We start from the raw sequence: 21,422 nt of genomic DNA, 5'->3' as shown, positions 1-21,422 counted from the left end.
CCCTTTTGTTACTGAATGGTCCCAATCTTACATTCCAATGGGGATGTGGGAGGGCACCTTGGAACCAATTGTGATGTTCCTGGTAAGTTAATGCGATCTCTAAATATTCATAGGGTCTATATGCAGCTGGAACTGCAGTCTCAGTATATGTGTGAAAATGTGTAAATTTGCATCAACTGCAGGAAAATTAACCCAGGAATAAACAAAATTGCATTGATACCCTTAGTGAGCCTCAACCCTGAAGGCAACATCTCCACCATCATTGGTGAAGCCATATCTATTGAAATGATTAATGACTGCCTGTCTACAATTAATAACATTAATAACTGGTTGCGGATTAATGATTGGAAATCAAAGAAAGGATACCCTATAGGGGGCTATCCTTTTAGAAGGTCCAGCTTGATCAACCTACAGAAATAAATAGGTGCTTCCTATTAACGCTGAGGAGGATAAACCTTTATTGTAATTGTAATTGCATTTATATATCGCTCACTACCCCAACGAGGTGTCGGAAAGACGAGGCGTCGAAGTGCTTTTTGACAATTAGCACACTACTCCGGAACCCAAACAGGATTAGTGTTGAATGAGTATAGGGAAATATAAAATGTATTTGAGCGGTAGACATGTGACTCTGCCAGTTGGATTGAAAAGGATAGTGGAGGAATAGAAGAGGGAAGGATCTATTAAGTGTTTATTTGGAGATCATAGCAGCAGCAGAAGGTTTGGGATGAGTAGAGGGGAGTGGGGAAGAGTTAGAAGGAAGAGTTTAGAAAGGCTTGTTGAGGAGATATGGGGATCATAGTATGGGTAGAGTATAGAAGAGTCTAGAAAGGGTTATTTTGGGGATCATAGTAGTCATAGAGTGAAAGTGGCGGATATATTGATATATTGATATATTGATATAGATAGAGGTTTCGAATAATCAGAGAGTTGAGCTAGAGGATATATTGAGGGAGGTATGTGGTGAGATATAGGGTATTGCATTGGAGATGCTGAATTAGGAGCAAAGTAATATATATAAAGATACACAAATACATGTCTATGTCTATGTGGGGTTATTTGCAAAATGCACTGTTGTTCCAAAGAGTGTCCTGGTGCTGGCTGAACGGTAGCAGCATGGGAGAAGGAGCTTAGGGGCAGGGAAACAGCCATGTTTTCAGCTTTTTCCGAAACAGGGGAGTGGATTCAATGCGTCTCAAATGAAGAAGCATTTTGTTCCAGTGGAAGGGTCCCAGGAAGGAGAGAGACTTATAACCTGGACTTTTTAAAACGGGGGACATTGGCCAACAACAGATCATCGGAGCGGAGCTGTCTACGAGGAGAGTAGAAAGATATCCTACATTTAAGGTAGCTTGGTCCTTCCCCGTAGAGTGCTTTCTGTGTGATAAGCAGAGTTTTAAGAATTATTCTTTTCCATATAGGGAGCCAGTGCAGGCTTCTCAGAAGGTGTGACATACGCATATTTCGAGGGAGCTCAAAAATGGACCGGCCGTTGAATTCTGGACAAGTTGAAGCCTGTCCAGCAAAAAGCCAGGCATACCAAGATAGAGTCCGTTCCCATAATCCACCCTTGATATAATCAAAGCTTGGATCACCTGTTGTCTGGCAGCTTTGGATAGAAAAAACAGGAATTTCCGTAGAAGACGCAGCAAGGCAAAACAGGTGCCAACTACTGCATTAACCTGAGAGCGAAATAGCAGCTGGTTGTCCAGTTTGAACCCCAGAGTTTTCACCACCAGGCAGTTCGCTGAGGGGGCACGAGCGTCCGCTGGCCAGAAGACATGTAGAGGGGTCTCCACCGCTCTACCAAAGAAGAGTTATTCTGTTTTGGCAGCATTACATTTCAGCTGGTTAGAGGCCAGCCAACCAAAAACCGCTGCAAGGTAGGAACTGATTATTAAGGTAATATATCTAGATATAAGTTGTATTAAATAAACTCGGACTTTTAAGTGTTGCTGTACTTTAGGCAAATGTATTTGTTTTTATTTATATATCAATATTAGCCCTATTGTGAAGCAATTGTAGATGAATAGTTATTATAAAAATGTACTTATTTATGCAGTGACCTATATGCATGGTAAACATAGAAAAATATAACCATAAGTAAAATGTAAATTTGTTAAGCAGAACAAATGAAATTCTATATATTTATAAACAAGATTATTATACACATTTCTACAAAGGAATACACATACCTAGGTACACATATACAATGCAGATAACGGCTATAAAAACACAGGCATGTGCTGTATATTTATGTTTGAGTGTGGTGGTTATGTGGGGAAGAGCCAACTATTGGGTAGTCTTCTGAAGATAAGGTAATTATCCGTGTATCTTATGTTTGAGGGTCAAGGGTTCCATAGTTTGGCTGCTTGAACAGAGAGCATGTGCCACCTATGGCTTTTTTCTTGTAGGGTGGGATTTTGAGGCGAGGTGCCAATCTAGAGGGAAGGTTCCTTTGCGGAATATACTTGGTGATTTTACTGCTGATGAAGATCGGCCCTTTTCCGTGTTTCGCTTTGTACATTTGTTAAGCAGAACCAATAAAAATCTATATATTTTAAAACAAGATTATTTTTGCATTTATACAAAGGAATACACATATCTAGGTACACGTATATAATCCAAATAACTGCTTACTTACGTAGGGATAATGTGTATTTATATTTGAGTGTGGTGGTTATGTGGGGAAGAACCAACTCATGCGTAGTCTTTTGAAGATAAGGTAATTATCCGTGGATCTTATGTTTGGGGGTAAAGAGTTCCATAGTTTGGCTGCTGGAACAGAGAAGGATGTGCCACCTATGGCTTTTTTCTTCTATGGTGGCATTTTAAGGCGAGGTGCCAATCTAGAGCGGATGTTCCTTTGTTGAATGTATTTGTTGATTTTATTGCTGATGAAGAATGGCCCTTTTCCATGCTTTGCTTTGTGGGTGACGCAAAACAGCTTGAATGTGTATCTTCTGGCTGCCTGTAACCAATGTAGGGCCTTCAAGGCTTGGAAAATGTGGGCTTGTGGCTTTATATGTAAGAGTAGTCCGGCAGCAGAGTTCTGATTCCATTGTAGTCTTTTTTATAGCTGTGACAGCTGGTCCGTGGTAGAGGCTATTGGCGTAATTGAGTTTTGACAGAACAAGAGAGATAGTAGCCTAGACCTTGTGTGTAAATCCCAGGTGGGGTGAAATGTGTTGCAGAGTTTTTGAGTAATGAAGCTGGATCTTGCTAGTATGTCCACTTGAGCATTCATTGATAGCTTGAAGTCCATAGATTATTTCCAAGTTTTCTTACTTCCTCAGTAACTTTAGGCAGTGTTCCAGGTCTGTAGGTGTCGGGGTTAAGCGGATCTAGGTCTGTTTTCTTTAGTAATGGGAGTATGTATGACTTTTTTAGGTCTTCTGGAAATATTCCCTTAGTTAAGGAATTGTTGATGATTCTTCTTATTGGTAAAACAGCAGAGGTAGTTAGAAGAAATTTCTTGAAGTTTTGTGGTGGACACCGGTCAGAAGGGCTGCCGGCAGGCCGGCTTGTTTTGACCAGATCCATAAATTCATTGCATGATATTTGTCTGAATGCAGAGGCAGGGTTAGCCTACTCTTGCAGGGTTGTTTTGGAAAAGGGTCAGTACTGGTGTTTTTTTCATTGGTTGAAATAGAAATACAACATTTCTGCTTTGGTTGTGTAATGATTTGAAGTAGCGGATGGCATCTACAGGGAGAGGTATGTGTGCAAAAAAAAACAATTATTGAACTACTTACCGGGCAAACACGACGTCCTCTGCTCCAGACCTCCACAGGAACTGGTAGTTGGAGCCTGGAACTCCCTTGACCAATCAGAGAACTGTTCTAATGCTGTGAGAGCAGTGCCTTGATTGGAGGGAGCGCCCTAACTTTGCACTCCACAGCGCCCTGGAGGCCTGCACTTACTCTAACCCATGTGGCTTAAGACAGCTGGATTACAGAGTTTAAAGTACGCACGTGGGGCTGGCCGTCTCAAGACTTTAAACATAGGTGCATATCAGTCCACCCTCTTCCCTGTTGCTGTCACTCCGCATCGACTCCATACCCTTCGTGGTGCTTTGTTTGGGACGGGGATTAAAAATAAAATGGAAATAAATTTCCATTTTCGTTTTTCATGGGGTTTCGGGGGAATTTTAAGGGGGGCGAGGCTCCTCTGCCACTCTTGATGATTTGCCAGTTTGTCTGTGAAATCTTGAGTAAATGAATGAGCTCCTTCTAGGCAATTTGGTTCACAAATTTCTGTGAGAATTTTATAAAATTCTTTATTAGCACATGTAACATTTTGAATTCTGTGTGAATAGTATCTTTTCTTAGCTTTTTTGATTGCTGACCTTCATAATCGTTTAAGTTTTTGTAGATGAAGATTGTCTTGATTGGTGTTTATTTTGAGCCAGGCACGTTGAAGCTTTCTAATTTGCTGTTTTATCTCTTTTATGTCTGTATTTCTCCAGGGTGCTTGTTCTTTTGTGTTCTTCTGAGTGGTATTAAGAACTTAAAAGCCTCCTGAAGCCACTAATATAGTATTTGAAAGGAATTTATTGTGTCTAGATCTGTATTGGATGTTAGCTGTATTTCTAAGAGTTTGTTCTACGGTTGATCGGTGAATGCATGTACGGTTGTTTTAGCAGTCGAAGCTGCTCCCGCGAATCAGTAGTGATGTGGGAGAGGGAAGGCCAGACGCCTTTCTTCTGCCCTCTTCCTGGCTTCTGTTTGAAGAGGAAGTAGGATAGGCTCCCCTAAGCCAATCACAACGCTGCAATGCAGTGTTGTGATTGGTCTGAGCGGCATGGTTCGACGCTCAGATGGGGAATGGGAGCCTGGGCATGTTCTTCAACCAGACTGTAATGCAGCCTGGGTAGAGATCATGCAAAGTGGGCATGAAAGTTTGGCTGGTCCAAGACAGCCGGTAAACATTCATGCCCACTTAGGAGGGTGCCCACCACCCCTTCGCTGCCAAGCCCTGCCTCACAAATTTGCCCCAGCACAGGAAAATAATATGATAATAAGATAATAATAAGATTGTGTTATTATCAGTTTATTTTTCCTTTTTTGCCGTTCTGAAAGCCAGTGGGGTGACGCTCCTCCACATTGGTGGAGGAGCTGCTCTGTGTTTTAGGTGTGTTGCCTTGTGTTGTTTTGTGTTGGAAAGCAAGCAATGGTGGTCTGACCATGTGACTGGAGTAATTGTTTAAAAGGGAACTATTTCTGGATTTGCAAGAAAAATGACATCTAGGATGTGTCCAGCAAAGTGTTTCAGTTTGTGGACGATCTGATGTAGGTTCAGTGTCTAGGCCAGTGATGATTGTTTTTGGATGTGAAATATTTTGTTTGTCAAACCAAGTGTTAAGGTCACCAAGAATGCATAGGTTGGAGTGCAGTGTTAGCAGGTTTGAAACTGTGTCTGAAGGTGTGCCTGGGCATGTTGTATGGGTAGGTGGAGGTCTGTAAAGGAATAGGAAGTTACATGAGGAAGATGGTGTAGGGTTGCATATGGTGAAGAGGGCTTCACAAAGGTGATGTTGTCAGCTTTAGTGATATTTAATGTTTGCATGAACACAACAGTCAGGCCACCTCCTCTTTTGCCTACAGGATTTTGTGTGATAGTTTGAGAGCCTAGAGGAATGGGTTCATGCAACACTGGAGCCATGTCATCTTCCAACCATGATTCATTTATGAGGAGTATGCCAGGTTGTGTGTCAGTGAGTAGGTCGTAGATGTGATTGTTTTTTGACAGTGATCAAACATTTATTAGTAGGCAGTTTAGAGAATGCCTTTTGGTGATGGTGTGATGTTGTTTTGCAGAAGAGCGAGTAGTGTTTTGTGGACTTCTAGCAGATGTGTCCTTAGTGCAGGTATTAGCTATATGAGGATAGCAATAGTGTAGTTGTTCTGTATCGTATTCCTCGTCCAGCAGGCTATGAAGGCATTTCTATGGGTCTATGTGTGTAGGTGGTGGAGATGGTGTGTTAGAGTGAGTTGGTGAGCTTTGTTGTGTTTGTAGAGTAGTCTTGCTGTGTAGTAGACATGGAGATGCGAAGTTGTGAAGAGTGGCATGTTGTTTACTTTGTTTGCATCTGTTTATGGCAGAAGGTGTATGAACTGGGGGTGGTGGGACATGTAAGAGAGTTGAAGTGGTTGTATGTTTCTGGTTTGTTACGGAAAGTATTATGAGGTAGTGTTTGTATGAGATTTTGTTGTGATGGTGTGCATGTTATGTTTTGTTTTTAAGGAGCAGTGAGAAGAGATGATGTATTTGTTTTCTGAGAAGTATTTGTATGTAAAGTAAAGTATTGTTGGCGAGTGGAAGCTGCAAGTTAAAGAGAGTTGTAGGACTTGGCCTTTTTGGCTAAAGTTCCCTAAACTTTTTGCTTTCCCCCTAGACCGTTTTCCTGACATAGAGTTGCCAATTCACATGCTTTGGGTGCTTTGCCACTGCTGATCAGTGTCAAAGTACAAGGGTTCCCTATGTTAAGTACATTGGTAATTGGTTGGCCATGATTGTTATGTTTGCCTTACTAGTAAAGTCCCTAGTGATGTGTACTGTGTGTGCAAGGGCTAGTACTGCAGAGGCTCGCAGAGAAGGAAACTCAGGCCTTCAGTGTAGGGCCTGCACGCAGAGTGCTAAGTTAGCATGTTGTTCTGACATGTGTAACCACTTGACAGGCCTTACTTTCACTTTTGCGTAAACAGTGGGCACCCCTGTGGTAGGTCCTGGGTAACCCCTGGGCAGGGTGCCGTGTAAGTAAAAGGCAAGCTATATACTGAGGTGTGTGTTATGTCCTGACAGTGAAAAACACTCCATTTCCTTTTTCACTGGTAAAAGACCATTCTGCCCATAGGACAGAATGCGGGAGGCTGGGTATTGTGTTTGTGAGTCTAGTTTCCTATAAGTTTAAAATGCAGAGGTGAAGTTTAGTATGCATGAACTCACAGTGTCATAACACATCTTTCTATGGAAGTGGTTTTGTCACTGTGTGTTCAGAAGCCACTCTTTTAGAAAGTGCTGAGTTTTGTTGTTTAAGCATTTCTGTGTGTCTCTGCGGAATGTGGATTGACTGTTTGTCTCTGAGAGGTGCGAGGAGCTGGGAGAGGTCTTGACCCAGGGAGGAGTTGAGATGGCACCAGGCTGCCCTGCCCTGCATCTGGAGAGTAGGCTGGGAGGTGAAAAGGCCTGGGCTGGTGCTATAAACCAAATGACCCATCTCCTGCTGAGTGATTAAGGATCCAGACCCCCAGTATCAAAAGGAGAAAGGTGACACTGGGAGGGAGACACCCAGAACTGATGTAGGCAGGGGTCAGGGACCCCTGAGCACAACTAACTTCAAAGACGTTTAGGGGTATAACTATGAGAGCTGAGGCCCCTGAACGTTGGAATAGAAATGGATTGAGACCGAAAAGGCTTAGACCCATTTCGTGGTCAAGTGGAACCTCTGCTAAGGAAGGAACTGAAGAGACTGCTGGGAAGGACCAATCCTTGCTTCATGATCTGGGGCTGGTCTGCAGTTTGCTATTTTAACCAAGGAAGAGGCTGTTGGGACTGTGCTGTGTGCTTGAAGAAGACTGTGCGTTGTGCTGTGTCTTGTAACCCCAAGGGTCCGAGGTGAGCTGGCTCCTTGTTTGGAAACACAGAAGCATAAAAGTTTCCGGGGAAGTTTCAAGCAACGCGGTGGGCATGTGTTGTGGCAGCTTGAGACCCTCGGAAGGTGTGCCCTGTGCTTTTGGACACTTGGAGGAAAAGTGAGATCTCATCTCATCAGATCCGCCAAAAGGGCCTCCTTCAAAGAACGCCTAGACAACAACGCGCACAACAGCAAATAGCTCTTCAACATCATGAAGGAACTCTCCAACCCCAGCTCCAACACCAACGACATCCCACCTTCGCAAGACCTGTGCGACTCGCTGGCCACCTTCTTCCATCGCAAGATCGCAGACATACACGACAGCTTCAACACCACGACCGCCCCAACAACCAGGGAGACCTCCGCCCCCACGGCCAACATCCGCACCAACCGCCTGCTCTCCTGGACCAACATTAATGATGACAACACCATCAAGATCATGAACACTATCCACTCCGGATCCCAGTCAGACCCATGCCCACACCACATCTTCAACAAAGCCAGCACCACCATCGCACCCCATCTCCGGAAAGCCATCAACATCTCCTTTGAGACAGCAACCTTCCCGGAGAGCTCGAAGCACGCCGAGAGCAACGCCTTACTCAAGAAACCGAAGGCTGACCCCAAGCACCTCAAGAACTTCCGGTCCATCTCCCTGCTCCCGTTCCCGGCGAAGATCATCGAGAAGACCATCAACAAACAACTGACCAGCTACCTCAAGGAGAACAGCATCCTGGACCCATCCCAGTCCGGGTTCCGCAGCAACCACAGCACCGAAACTGCCCTCATCGCCGCCACTGATGACATCAGGACCCTTCTAGACAACGGAGAAACCGCGGCCCTCATCCTCCTGGACCTGTCAGCTGCCTTCGACATTGTCTGCCACCGCACACTACACACATGCCTCCACGATGCTGGGATCCAAGAGAAGGCCCTGGACTGGACCACCTCCTTCCTCTCTGGCAGAACACAGAGCGTCCGCCTCCCCCCCTTCCGCTCCGAAGCCACTGAGATCATCTGCGGCGTACCCCTGGGCTCATCCCTCAGCTCAATGCTGTTTAACATCTACATGGCACCGCTCGCCATCGTCGTCCGACTGCACAACCTCAATATCATCTCTTACGCTGATGACACCCAGCTGATCCTCTCCCTCACCAAGGACCCCCGCACCTCCAAAACCAACCTCCGTGAAGGAATGAAGGCTGTCGCCGAATGGATGTGGTACAGCCGTCTGAAGCTGAACTTGGACAAGACAGAGGTCCTCATCCTCGGATCCACCCCTTCGGCCTGGGACGACTCCTGGTGGCCAACCGCACTGGGAACAGCCCCAACAACGACCCCGCACGCAACCTAGGGGTCATCCTCGACTCCACCCTCTAAATGACTAAGCAGGTCAATGCCGTCTCTTCCTCCTGCTTCAACACCTTCCGCATGCTCCACAGAATCTACAGATGGATCCCCACCGAAACGAGAAGAACGGTCGCCCAGGCTCTCATCAGCAGCAGGCTGGACTACGGAAACGCCCTTTACGCAGGAACCTCGGCCAAACTCCTGAAACGACTCCAACGCATCCAGAACACCTCTGTTCGCCTGATCCTCGACATCCCGCGCCACAGACACATCACACCCCACCTGAAAGACCTGCACTGGCTCCCTGTCAACAAGAGGATAACCTTCAAGCTCCTCACCCACACACACAAGGCACTCCACAACACCGGACCAGCGTACCTCAACAGACGACTCAGCTTCTACACCCCACCCGCCGGCTCCCTTCTGCCGACCTCGCCCGCGCCACAGTCCCCCACATCCGAAGATCATTCTCCTACCTCGCCGCCAAGACCTGGAACACCCTCCCCATCCACCTACGGCAGACCCAAGACCTACTGACCTTCAGAAGACTCCTCAAGACCTGGCTCTTCGAGCAGTAGCAGCATCCCCCACCCCCCAGCACCTTGAGACCCTCACGGGTATGTAGTGCGCTTTACAAATGCTTGATTGATTGAATGATTGAGACTGCGCTGGGTGCGTGTTGAGGTGCACAGGGGGCATTGGTGAAGAGCGCCTCGTCAACATGTGCACCGAAGTAGAAGTGAGTCTCGGACGTGCTGGGTACATGTCGTGGTGCACCGCAGACGTTGGTGAAGAGCGGCTGGTCAGCATGTGCATCGGTGGTGGAGTGAGACTCGGACGCGCAGGGTGAGTATCGTGGTGCACCGCAGGCGTTGGTGAGGAGCGCCTGGTTGGCATGTGAATCGAAGGACAAGTGAGTCTCGGGCGCACAGGTGCGTGTCGTGGTGCACCGGAGGCGCTGATGAGGAACGCCTGGTCGGCACGTGCATCGAAGGAGGAGTGAGTCTCGGACGCGCAGGGTGCGTTTCGGGGCGAACCGGAGGCACTGGTGAGGAGTGCCTGGTCATCGAGAGCCCTGGAAGAGAAATGAGGCTCAGACACGAGGAGCGTGTTGAAGTGCGGCCAGATGCGTTGGTGAAGAGCACCTGGGTATCGGAGCACCGGAGTTGGAGTAAGTCTCAGTTAAGCAGTGTGCGTGCTTTAGTGCAACCTGGGACTGTGGAGGTGATCAGCGGATCATCGTGTGCACCGGACTAAAGTGAGTCTCTGCAGCGCAGTGTGCGTGTCTGAGTGCCAACTGAGACTGCAGGAAGGAGTGCCTGGTGAGTAAATGTCAAAATGTAAATGTCAAGGTACTTATAGAGCGCACTGTCACGAGACGGCCACCTTGCGGTGTCGCCTTTTGCGGTTTCCTGGCGCTGATACTCATACCGCTGTGGAACCCCTCCTGGCTTTCCCTGTGAAGTGTCCACTGGTGGGCGCCCCCAGGGTGAAGCCAGGCATCCTTAGCTCTGTTGGGGCCGGTGTGGAGGCTAAGCAAGCTATTGCCCAGAGTTGCAGCGTGGGGCCCGTGATTAGAATAGGCACCGAGGCGTGAATAGACAGGTCCGAGGAAATTGAGCCTGAGCCCCACCGAGGCGGGAATCGAACCCTGGTCCCTGGCCAGAACTCTGCTTCAGGGTCTGCCGCTCTAACCATTGAGCCACACTCCTCCACTGAGTGCGCACTTGGAGTCAACGTAAGGACTCATCAGCGTTGTGTGTGTGTGGCTTCATGCCAGAAGAGACCCGGAGGGTGCTGTGGTGAGCGTGCACTCGGAGTAACGCAGTCTTAGGGGCGTGGGGTACGTGTGCCCTGTAGCCAGCTAAGGCCTTCCTAACAGTCGCGGCCTGGACCGGCAGCCCCGGAGAGCTGAGCTGCCAGGCCGAGCTGCTGAGGCCCATTGAGGAAGTTCTACACGGCTGGCCCAGTCCGTTGAAGTACGCCGTCAACACTTTTGTGCATTGGAGTTCCTAAGAAGGCTCTCTCCCAGGAGACGCATTCCACCTACAGTGGAGCTCATGACACATGCATGCATTCCCACACCTGCCTCTCATGACTCAAGCGCTGAAGAGAATTAGGAGTGACTGGGCCCAAGTTATCTTAGTGGCTGAGGACTGGGCCAGAGGAGTGTGGTATCTGGAAACCCTGGGCATAAGCATGTGATCTCTGAGCAAGAGCAAACTACCACTTCTGGAGGATCTTCTCTTGCAGCAATAGGACACGGTCTTGCACCCAGTCCTGCCCAACCTGCACCTCATGTGTGTAAAATGAGCAAAAGCAGTTGACTCCATTCAGTCTAAAACCTGAAGTAGTGGATGTCATCCTGGTGGCCAGGCATGCTTCTACAAAATCTGTTTGCACCACGCACTGGGACAAGTTTGTGACTTAGTGTTGCACCTGTAACATAGACCTGTTGCAAGCTAAACAGTTGGAAGTGGGTTTTTTTCAAACATATTTTATTGGCATTTTGAATTTACAGTGACATTGTGCTTCAAGGTACGGTTTGTCAGATCACGTATTAACAGTTGGAAGTGTTACTGTTTGTTCTGTCTTTGGCCCAGCAAGGGCTTGTAGGGGGCACTGTTAAAGCTTTGTCAGTCCTTTTGGCCTTTTAAAATGTACTGGACCAGCCGTGCGTCCTCAAATGTATCATACCCCCTGGGCTCTATTAGTTCCATGTAAAAACTGTCATAAATCTTAATGTAGGGGTAATTATCCCCATTCCCACCATCGTCATCTCTGAATAGTGGCAAGCACTGGTCAGAGTCAACGCCTAAAACACAATGTGAATGCCTCTGTGGTAGTGAAAACATGGAATTAGAATAAAGTTGTATGGTAACTAAGTCTGCTCTTGTGGAATTGGAGTGTAATCTGTGTCTGGGTTGAGTCGAAGCTGGATTGAGTTCAGACACTGGAGTCAACACAGTATTCTCCTGCGGTGCCATTTGAATTGGCACCAGCGTCGCTGAAGAAGGGACCATCACAGGTCATGGAACCGGTGTGGAAGTCTGCACTGGACTTAATGTGGAGCCTGTGAAAGGCCCAATGGGTTCAGACAGAGGCCAAATTGGATCTACTGACAGTGATTCGACTGAGGCCCCCCACGGTTACTTGAAGCCCAAAGGGGCCCAGCGGGAGCTGGGAGTGTTCCAAAAATATGCAGCCCTTCCTCCGTAAAGGCCTTGACCTGCAACAGCATCGCCAATGGGCTGGGGAATCCAGGAAGCATCAGTTCTGCATCCATGGATTGGAAGTGAAACTGATAACTTGATGACCTCATGCCTTCTCCTTAACAGTGAGTGGTGGAATAGGGTTGAGTTTCACTTTGTGTTATTGTTTTTTTGTTGGGACTTCGACTTAATAGAGGACTTTATCCACAAAGAAAAATTCTCGTGGGATACTGTAAACCAGACCTCAGTGCCAGTGCTCCTTCCTTTAAAGGAAGTAATGTCTGATTGTCTTACAATTGGCCAAGGACTTTAGCACCCCTGTAAGTCGTTAGTACATGGTACCCAGGGTATCTAGGGCATGGGTACTAAAGAGGGTCCCTAAGGGCTACAGCATATCTTACCCAACCCTAAGGGACCCACATACAAATTCCACAAAGACTGCCATTGCAGAGTGTGTGACATGGTGCAAACTTTGTTTGAAAACATGGCACGGGACACTCCTGCATACCATGCCAAAAACACTGCATGGGCTATATGTAAGTCAACCCTACAGCAGGCCTTGGAGCCCTAAGGCAGGGTGAATAATAGCACATGTTAGGACATAACTGCATGAGCAGATATGCCCCTGTAATGTCTAGTTCCATTGCTGGATATTACACGTGAGCAGGGAAGCCATCTTAAGATATGTACTGGACACTGGTCAAAACGAGTTTCCCAGCTACATATTGGCTTCACTGAGACCTATGGTGTTTGGTATCAAACACTTTGTATTAATAAATCAACACTGATTCCAGTGTTGGATTTTTTAATACCTGCTCCCAGAGGGTACCATAGAGGTACTCCCTGAAACCTACAAGTCCTCTAATGTGCTGGCTGACTGGTCCTGTATAGCCTGCCAAGACGGACTTGTTTCTGACCCCCTAGGAGGTGAGAGCCCTGCTCTCAGAGGTTAGAAGCAATGCCTGTTCTGACAGGAGGGGTTTACAATCCAGTAGGATGGCAAGTAAATTATCATGTCAAGGCAGGGAGCTTCAAAGAGTTCACTGCCTTTGATATGCAAGCCTGCCCATTACGACCTGGGAGATGCCACCCCCTGCCTTGAGGCCCATCTGGCACCAGGACAGGTGGGAAATTTACTATGCAGGGAGGCTTGTTGCTCCTCCATGCTAGTCACACCCCTAGGGTGGGCTACCTGAAATGAACACAAGTAAGATTCCACCATCTTCAGTGTGGTGGAATTAGGAACTCTGAGACAGGGTGATGCCCACTCCCCACAGGAAGTGGTCATCTAGGTAGTGTAGTGACCCCAGGGTTAAGTAGGGTTAGGTGGCTCCCTGACACCAGGAAAACAGATCCAACTACTGAGAACCGAGGAAGAAAGAAGGTCTGAAGAGAGCGAGAACTGAAGACCTGCACCAAAGATTGGCACAGAACCCTGCCAGGCTGCTTGCACTTTGATCATCGCTGGACTGACTTCGCCAAATGCCGGACACCCTCCCCAAAACCCTTGGAGGACTGTCCAGCACCTCAACAACTGGGAAAGATCTCCCTTGGAGTAGGGGAGCTGCTCTCCTGCAACTAAAGGCCCCCCCAAAGCATCTGCTAGTCCACCGTGTTGCTAGCCATTGGTCTAACCTAAGGAGCAGTATGACAGGAGAAAGGTATTCGTGCTCCAGGAGGTCATAGCTGCCACCATGCCAGGTTTGGAGACACCAGGACCTCCCCAGCACCAACCCTGGGTACCTGAACAGTTGCAGCAACCAAGGCTTGTTGGTGGCCCAGTCTGGACTCTAACAGCGCAAAGCCAGACCTACCGTTGTGGGACGTCAGGATCCACCAGGCCAGCAACAAAAGTGGCCCTGCTTCCCCTCCTCGCCAGGTCACCAAGACACAAAGTGAGTCTCTGACCAACTGCTACCCAACACCTCAAAGTTTGAGGAAGGCAACAGTCCCAAAGTGGTCCTGAGACACTTAAAAGCTGAGCCCACCCTTGGGTTTAGTCAGACTGGTCCCCCAGTCGCCGTCTGCAGCTTCTTTCTGCAGGAACTGAGAACTGCAAGAGTCTACAGCGACGCGACCCTGCCTCACAAAGTCCCACTACACATGAGCCACCAAGCCCGAGTTTGGGTGGGCCAGTGGTGTCCCTGCGTGCCCAAAACCCTCAAGACTTTAGTACCCATGTACGTTCTACCAGACTAGCTCCAAGTCTCTGAGTGCAGCCCCTTTCAACAAGACCGTTTCCCATTCCATTGCCTTAAACGAGGCATCAGACGCCGAAAAGCACCTTTGCACCCGGATGCCCCAGAGCCGACCGAAGTTACTTGCTGGTACTGCCTTGGACCTTGCCCCACACTAATCTAAAGTCCAGAAGAACAGTCCTGTAAGTCGTTGCCAAGTGACCGAATGCAGTATATATTTCCCCCCATTGGATAACATTACTATTTTAAATATACAATACAGTGCATTTTCTAAGTCTTGAAAAATCACTAACTCGAAAAGTACTTACTTGATTACAATGATCTTGGGGGCATATGTATCAACATCACCATTTGCAATTCTCAAATAGCGATTTTTATAGAATCGCTATTTGAGAATTGCAAAACGGGATGTATTTAAAAAATTGCAAACATTTTGCGATTTCTTAAAATTCCTTAATTGCGATTAGCAAATTGCGAAATCGCAATTAAGGAATACCTGCCCATTCAGTTCTATGGGCCAGGAGACCCATAGGAATGAATGGGAAGTAATTCTCAAATAGCGAATCGCAATTTGCTAATCGCAATTTGAGAATAATTTCAAAGGTGCAAGAGTGTCATGATGACACCCTGATGCACCCCTGAAATTAGCATGTGTGTGCATATGGCGCACATACATGCCCTAAGGGCATGTATGAGCGCCAAGTGGCACTTTGTAAAATTCAAAAAAGTGCTTTTTGAAAGGAAATCGCAAATTACCACCAACTGGAAGTTGGTGGTAATTTGCGATTTCTTAAGGATAATTCGCACAACTTGGGTGCTTTTTACATATCATTTAAGAAATCGCAATTTGCGATTTCTTAAATGCTTACGCAAAATTAAGAAATCGCTAAATTAGCAATTCCCTAATTTTGCGATGGGATTTGCCTCATACATCCCGATTACCGATTTTTTAATCGCAAACGCTGTTATTTTGCAAATCGCAGGGTTTGCGATTAAAAAATCGTTTGATACATATGCCCCTTGGTGTCTAAATTAATTTAAAAAAAATATCTTTTTATAAATTGGTATCCTCTGATAAGCCTAAACTGCTCGCCCACACTACCACAAAAGAGAGCATTTGGGATTATTAATTTGGTTCACTATATAGAGGGTCAGTTTCCTACAGAAACGAGCTCAGAAGCAAGAGCGGGTCCAGGCTCTCTACTTGGAGCAGAAGTAGGACTTGCGTGAGGCCTGTGACTTTTTCTTGTGTTCGATGACATACAGCTTCAATTTCCAGTCCAGGGATCACCTTTGGGTGCACTCGTTGCATGACTTGGTGAGAAATCTGCAGTTAGAAGTAGGTGTTGGGAGGAGATGTGGCCTAATGGCCAGAACAGCTAACTTTATAACAGCAGAACTAGGTTTGAGTCCCGGGCACAGATTTTGCAATATTTGGCAGGACAGCAAGACAAGTTGCTGCACTGTACTGCATCAAATGGAGAGAGCAGGATGCACCATAATTACTAACATATACCACATTCCTGCTCACTCTGTACTGGTTCACTTGTGGCTACCAAGCGACAACGCAGGCACCCTTCAGCCATTGCGCAAGGGTGCCTGCATTACAGCCAGGATTGCTCTTGTGCGGGAAGGGACAACTTCCTGCACAAAAACAATCCTGAGGCATGTTCCTCTTTCAATATGTGTTGCAGAATGCAGCACACGTAGAAAGAGGAAATAACAAGGATAAATAAGGAATATGCTACTTACCAGTATGCATCTGTTCTTGGCATGTAGAGCTGCAGATCTACACACTTTTGCATAGATCGCCATCTGGTGTTGGGCCAGGATGTCTGCAGTTTTTTTTTTCCTCTTGGAAAGTCTTTGGAAGTCACGAGGTCGGTGACTCCTCCTTTGGATCGTATTGCGCATGGGCTTCGGCTCCATTCTCAGATTGTTTTTTGCCAACAGGGAAAGATGGAGCGTAGTAATAACAGTGAAGAAACCCATGTGTGTTGTATCTAAATAAGATAGACTGGAACAGATACAGGTAGCCGGGGAGGCGGGTGGGCATGTGTAGATCTGCAGCTCTACATGCCAAGAACTGATGCATACTGGTAAGTAGCATATTCTGTTCGAGGCATATGAGCTGCAGATTACACACTTTTGCATAGACTATATAGCAGTTCCCAACCTTAGCGGCGACCACCGGTATCTGTTGCAGTGGTTTGAAATAGTGTTTTTAGTACAGCCTGGCCCACACTAGCTTGTTGCTTGGTTTGCACATCTACACAGTAATGTTTAGTGAAAGTGTGCGGTGTTGACCATGTAGCTGCTTTGCAGATATCATCTAATAGGATGTTCCCTAGAAAAGCCATAGAAGCCCCTATCTTTCGTGTAGAATGGGCTTTAGGGGGAACGGATAGCGTTCGTTTTGCTTTGTGGTAGCAAATCTGGATGCATTTTACAATCCACCTAGCTATCCCTGATTTTTAGATGGAGTTGCCCTTGTGTGGTGGAGAGAAAGAGACAAACAGTTGTTTGGTCTTTCTGAAAGGTTGTGTTCTTTGGATATAGTAAAGTAAGGCTCGTTTGACATCTAGCGTGTGTAGAGCCCTTTCTGCAGCAGTTTGAGGTTGCGAGAAAAATACCGGTAATTCTACAGATTGGTTTAGGTGAAAAGGGGAAATGACTTTAGGTAGGAATTTTGGGTTGGTACGGAGAACAACCTTGTTTTGGTGCATTTTAAGAAAAGGTTCTTGTATGGTAAGTGCTTGTATCTCACTGACCCTTCTAAGGGAAGTGATGGCTACAAGAAAAGCTGTTTTCCATGTGAAATTGCAGTTCGCATTTATGCAAAGGTTCGAAGGGCGTCCCCATTAGCCTTGTGAGAACGATATTTAAGTTCCACACAGGTGAGGGTGGTACTCTGGGGGGAATCATTCGTTTTAGGCCTTCCATGAAGGCTTTAATGGCAGGTACTCTAAAAAGTGATAGGTGCTGCCTGTTTTGTAAGTAAGCTGCAATTGCTGCGAGGTGTAGCCGAATGGAGGTATATGCTAGGTTACACCTTTGTAGATGGAGTAAGTAGCATATGATGTGTTGTATAGACACGTCTAGAGGATTGATTGTGTTGTTATGGCAATAAACAACAAATCTTTTCCACTTGGCAGCGTAGCAGGCTCTAGTGGTAGGGTGTCTAGCTTCTCTGATGACGTTCATACAGTCAGGGGGAAGGTTTAGGTATCCGAATTCAAGGATTTCAGGAGCCAGATCGCAAGGTTGAGCTGAGCTGGGTCCGGGTGCCTGATCTCTCCATGGTTCTGGGTTAGGAGGCATGGTGAGAGGTGTAGCTTTTGGTGTGGTACTACCGAGAGTTCCAGGAGCGTGGTGTACCACGGTTGTCTGGCCCATGTTGGAGCTACTAGGATCAGTGTGAGGGAATGCTGTTGTAGCTTTCGCACCATTAAGGAATTAGTGGGAGAGGTGGAAAAGCGTACGCAAATTTGTCTGACCAGTTCATCCATATCGCATTGCCTTTGGACAATGGGTGTGGATATCTGGCGGCGAAGCTTGGGCATTTTTTGTTTTCGTGGGTGGCGAAGAGGTCTATCAGCGGATGCCCCCACATTTGAAAGAACGGGTGAAGTTCCCACTCGTGGATCTGCTGCGTCTGTCTGCTGAGCAGATCTGCCATGGTTTTTTGGACTCCTGGGACATGTTGGGCTAGGAGAAAATTTTTGTGTGGAATTGCCCATCTCCATATGCTCTGTGCTAGTTGAGAGAGATGTGGAGGGTGTGTGCCGCCTTGTTTTTGAATGTAATACATGGCCGTCATGTTGTCTGTGCGAATGAGGACTGCCTTGCCTAAAATCTGTCTCTGAAAGGATTTTAGGGCTAGAGAGATTGCTAGTAACTCCAGATGGTTGATATGGAGTAACTTTTGTTGCGGCGTCCATGTGCCCTGCACTGTGAGGTGTAATAGATGAGCTCCCCAGCCGGAGAGCGATGCGTCTGTTGTTAGTATTATTTGTGGAACCGGGTCCAGGAACGGTCGACCTTTGGAAAGGTTTGTGGTGTTCCACCACTGCAGAGAGCGGTGGGTGCGACCGTCTACCAACACCAGATCTGTCAGTTGCCCCTGGGCCTGGGTCCATTGGCGCGCTAAGCACTCTTGGAGTGGACGCATCTGGAGTCTTGCTTGGGGCACTATGAAAATGCAAGAGGCCATCATCCCTATCAGTTGCATAAACACTCTTGCTGGAAGGGAGTGTTGAAGTATGATTCTTTGACGCAAAGCCTGAATGCTTGCGATCCTGGCCGGATTGGGGCAGGCTAAGGCTTTTGAGGTGTCTATGGTGGCACCGAGGTATTGCTTTATTTATTTTTATTTATTTATTTTTTATTGAAGTCCAAAAGCAAATTACCTACACATCTGATACATTAAGGAATAAAGATATCAGACATAGTCAATAAATTCAAAACATATTGCATATACAAGAAGTAAAAGACATCCAAATCTAAGTAAGAATTGCTAAAACCAAGGCTCAGCCACCAATAAAATCCCCCTTTCATATATGACCATGTCCCTAAAGCCAGATCCAATCCTACCTCCAAACTCACTGGTCCTTGAGTCACCAATTTATAAGGATAATAATAATGATGGATCCAAAAAATTTTTAGTCAAAATAGGAAGACCATATTTTCGTACATTTTTTGAGAACCCCTATTCTCATAGAGTATATGCGTTCGCTTCGCTTAACCGCCCGCATCTTATTGACCCATTCCATTTGTAAGGGAACTAAATCTGTTCGCCATTTCCGTAGTAAAAGGGATCTAGCTACTGTCATTGCGATGTATACAAGTTTGACCATCTGGTCTGGAAGTAGAAGGTCTGGGTCATAACCAATAAGGATCAATTTATCATATCTTGAACATTGTAAATCACATTCAATTGCAAGAAAACAAAAGACATCTTCCCAAAATGTTTGAATTTTTGAGCACTGTAACATAGTATGAGTCCAGTTAGCCAGCGGGTGACTTTTACATCTGAAACAATGAGCTGAATAATTAGGGTACATCCTCCGTAAAACAGAAGGTGTACGATATACTAGCCATTTACTGAAAAAAAGCATCCTGCGCCAATTTGCACCTCTAAGTGTGTTAAAATTTAGTCTATTAATCGTCATCCAAGTATTCATAGAAATTTCCACATCCTCCTGATCAGACCATTTTTTAATTACTTTCTGTGCAAGATCCAAACTTTTAACCGAGGTTAAGCATTGTTTCCATTCACCAGGTTTCCTGTCGGATGCTACTAATAGTAAATCATTAACTAACTGGCTTGACCTATTCAATTGGGAAATGTCTAAATTTGAAAAGAATTTGTATAAAATATTATAAGATCCCAATAGAATAAAATCATTCGAAGCTCGTTGTGACATTTCCTGCTTAGATAACCATTGACCATTTTGCAAAAAATCACCTACTTTGCGGAATGCTATCATAGCCCATTTTAGCGTAAGTTCAATAGAGGATACAATCCCTACTAAAGGGAATATACCAGCCAGAAGAATACCTGAATTAATGACAGGGATAGAATATCTCTTAAACAGTGCTTGTCGTTTTTTAAATACCCAATGAAGGCACTTATACCTAACCAGTTTAGGGGATTTAAAGATTGCAAGCGGTGATTGGATCTGATTTTCTTTGAGCATTAGATCCATAAAACTATTGATAAAAAAATGTACTTGTGGAGGGGGCTTAAACCTTGATAAATACTGTGCAAAATATGCATAATAGTAAACCCTGAGATTTGGAAGCGCTAGTCCTCCCTGTTCCTCCTTCTCGTATAAAGTGCTTAGTGCAATGCGTGAAGATTTCTTTGCCCATAGAAAGGTGGTAAACATTGACTCTATTTTAGTAAAAAACAAACTTGATAAAGTGCATGGAATAGTCGAAAATAGGAAATTAAAAAGAGGTAAAACTGACATTTTAATAAGTGCAACTCTCCCTAAGATAGAAATGGGAAGAGAGCTCCAGCCCGACAGCAGAGCTTGAGTTTTCCGAATTAATGGCACATAATTCAGATGGTACAAGTCGGAGACTAAATTCGAAAAATACACCCCGAGATATCTTTTCGGGTTAAGATTAATACAAGATCGAATATCTATGTGTAGATCACTGATCACCCCACCACATTGAATAATTTCGGTTATATTTTTGTTAATACGATATCCCCCTAATGTCTCAAAAGCCTCAAACAATTGAAAAACTTTCTTTTGGGTTTCCATTTCTGGCTTAATCACAAGCATTATGTCATCAGCATAAAGCTTCAATTTTGACATTGATGGAATTGGGGGACAAATTACTGGGCAGTTCCTTATTGCAGCCGCCAAAGGCTCAATAAAAAATGCAAAAAGAACTGGCGACAGGGGACATCCCTGTCGCGTGCCACGTTTCACTTTAACCTGACCAGCAATTAAGGTGTTAATAATTATATTGGCTTCCGCATTACCATATAATCGCCGGATCAGGGACGTGATTTTGCTGGGGATGCCGAAATGGTCTAAAATCATAAATAAAGTCTCCCATACCACTAAATCGAAAGCCTTTTCAGCATCTAATAACATCACCAAAGCATGTATTTTATGTATCTCAAAATAATCAAGAGCCTCCGCAAGATAGTGCGTGTTGGTGGCTAATTGTCTCCCTGCGATGAAGCCGTTTTAGTCACTATGTATCAAATTTGCGGCATGTTTATTAAATAGAAGTGACAAAAGTTTGGTCAAAATCTTGTAATCCGAATTAAGTAATGTTATGGGCCTATAGGAATTCGGATCCTCAATATTTTTCCCTTTCTTTGGAAAACTCACTATGTTCCCCTGACGGAAGGATTCTGGCACCTCGCCACCTTCTAACATAGAATTTAATTATTGAAGAAAAAACTCGGCGAATGAACTTAAAAAAACCTTATAAAATTCGGATGGAAGTCCGTCCGGGCCACAGGCCTTACCATTTGGCAGGTTTTTAATTACGCCTTCT

The sequence above is a fragment of the Triturus cristatus genome, chromosome 9 (assembly GCF_964204655.1).
Source record: "Triturus cristatus chromosome 9, aTriCri1.1, whole genome shotgun sequence".
Classification (NCBI taxonomy): domain Eukaryota; kingdom Metazoa; phylum Chordata; class Amphibia; order Caudata; family Salamandridae; genus Triturus; species Triturus cristatus.
The sequence above is the reverse complement of the archived record's forward strand: the minus strand, read 5'-3'. Positions refer to the sequence as shown.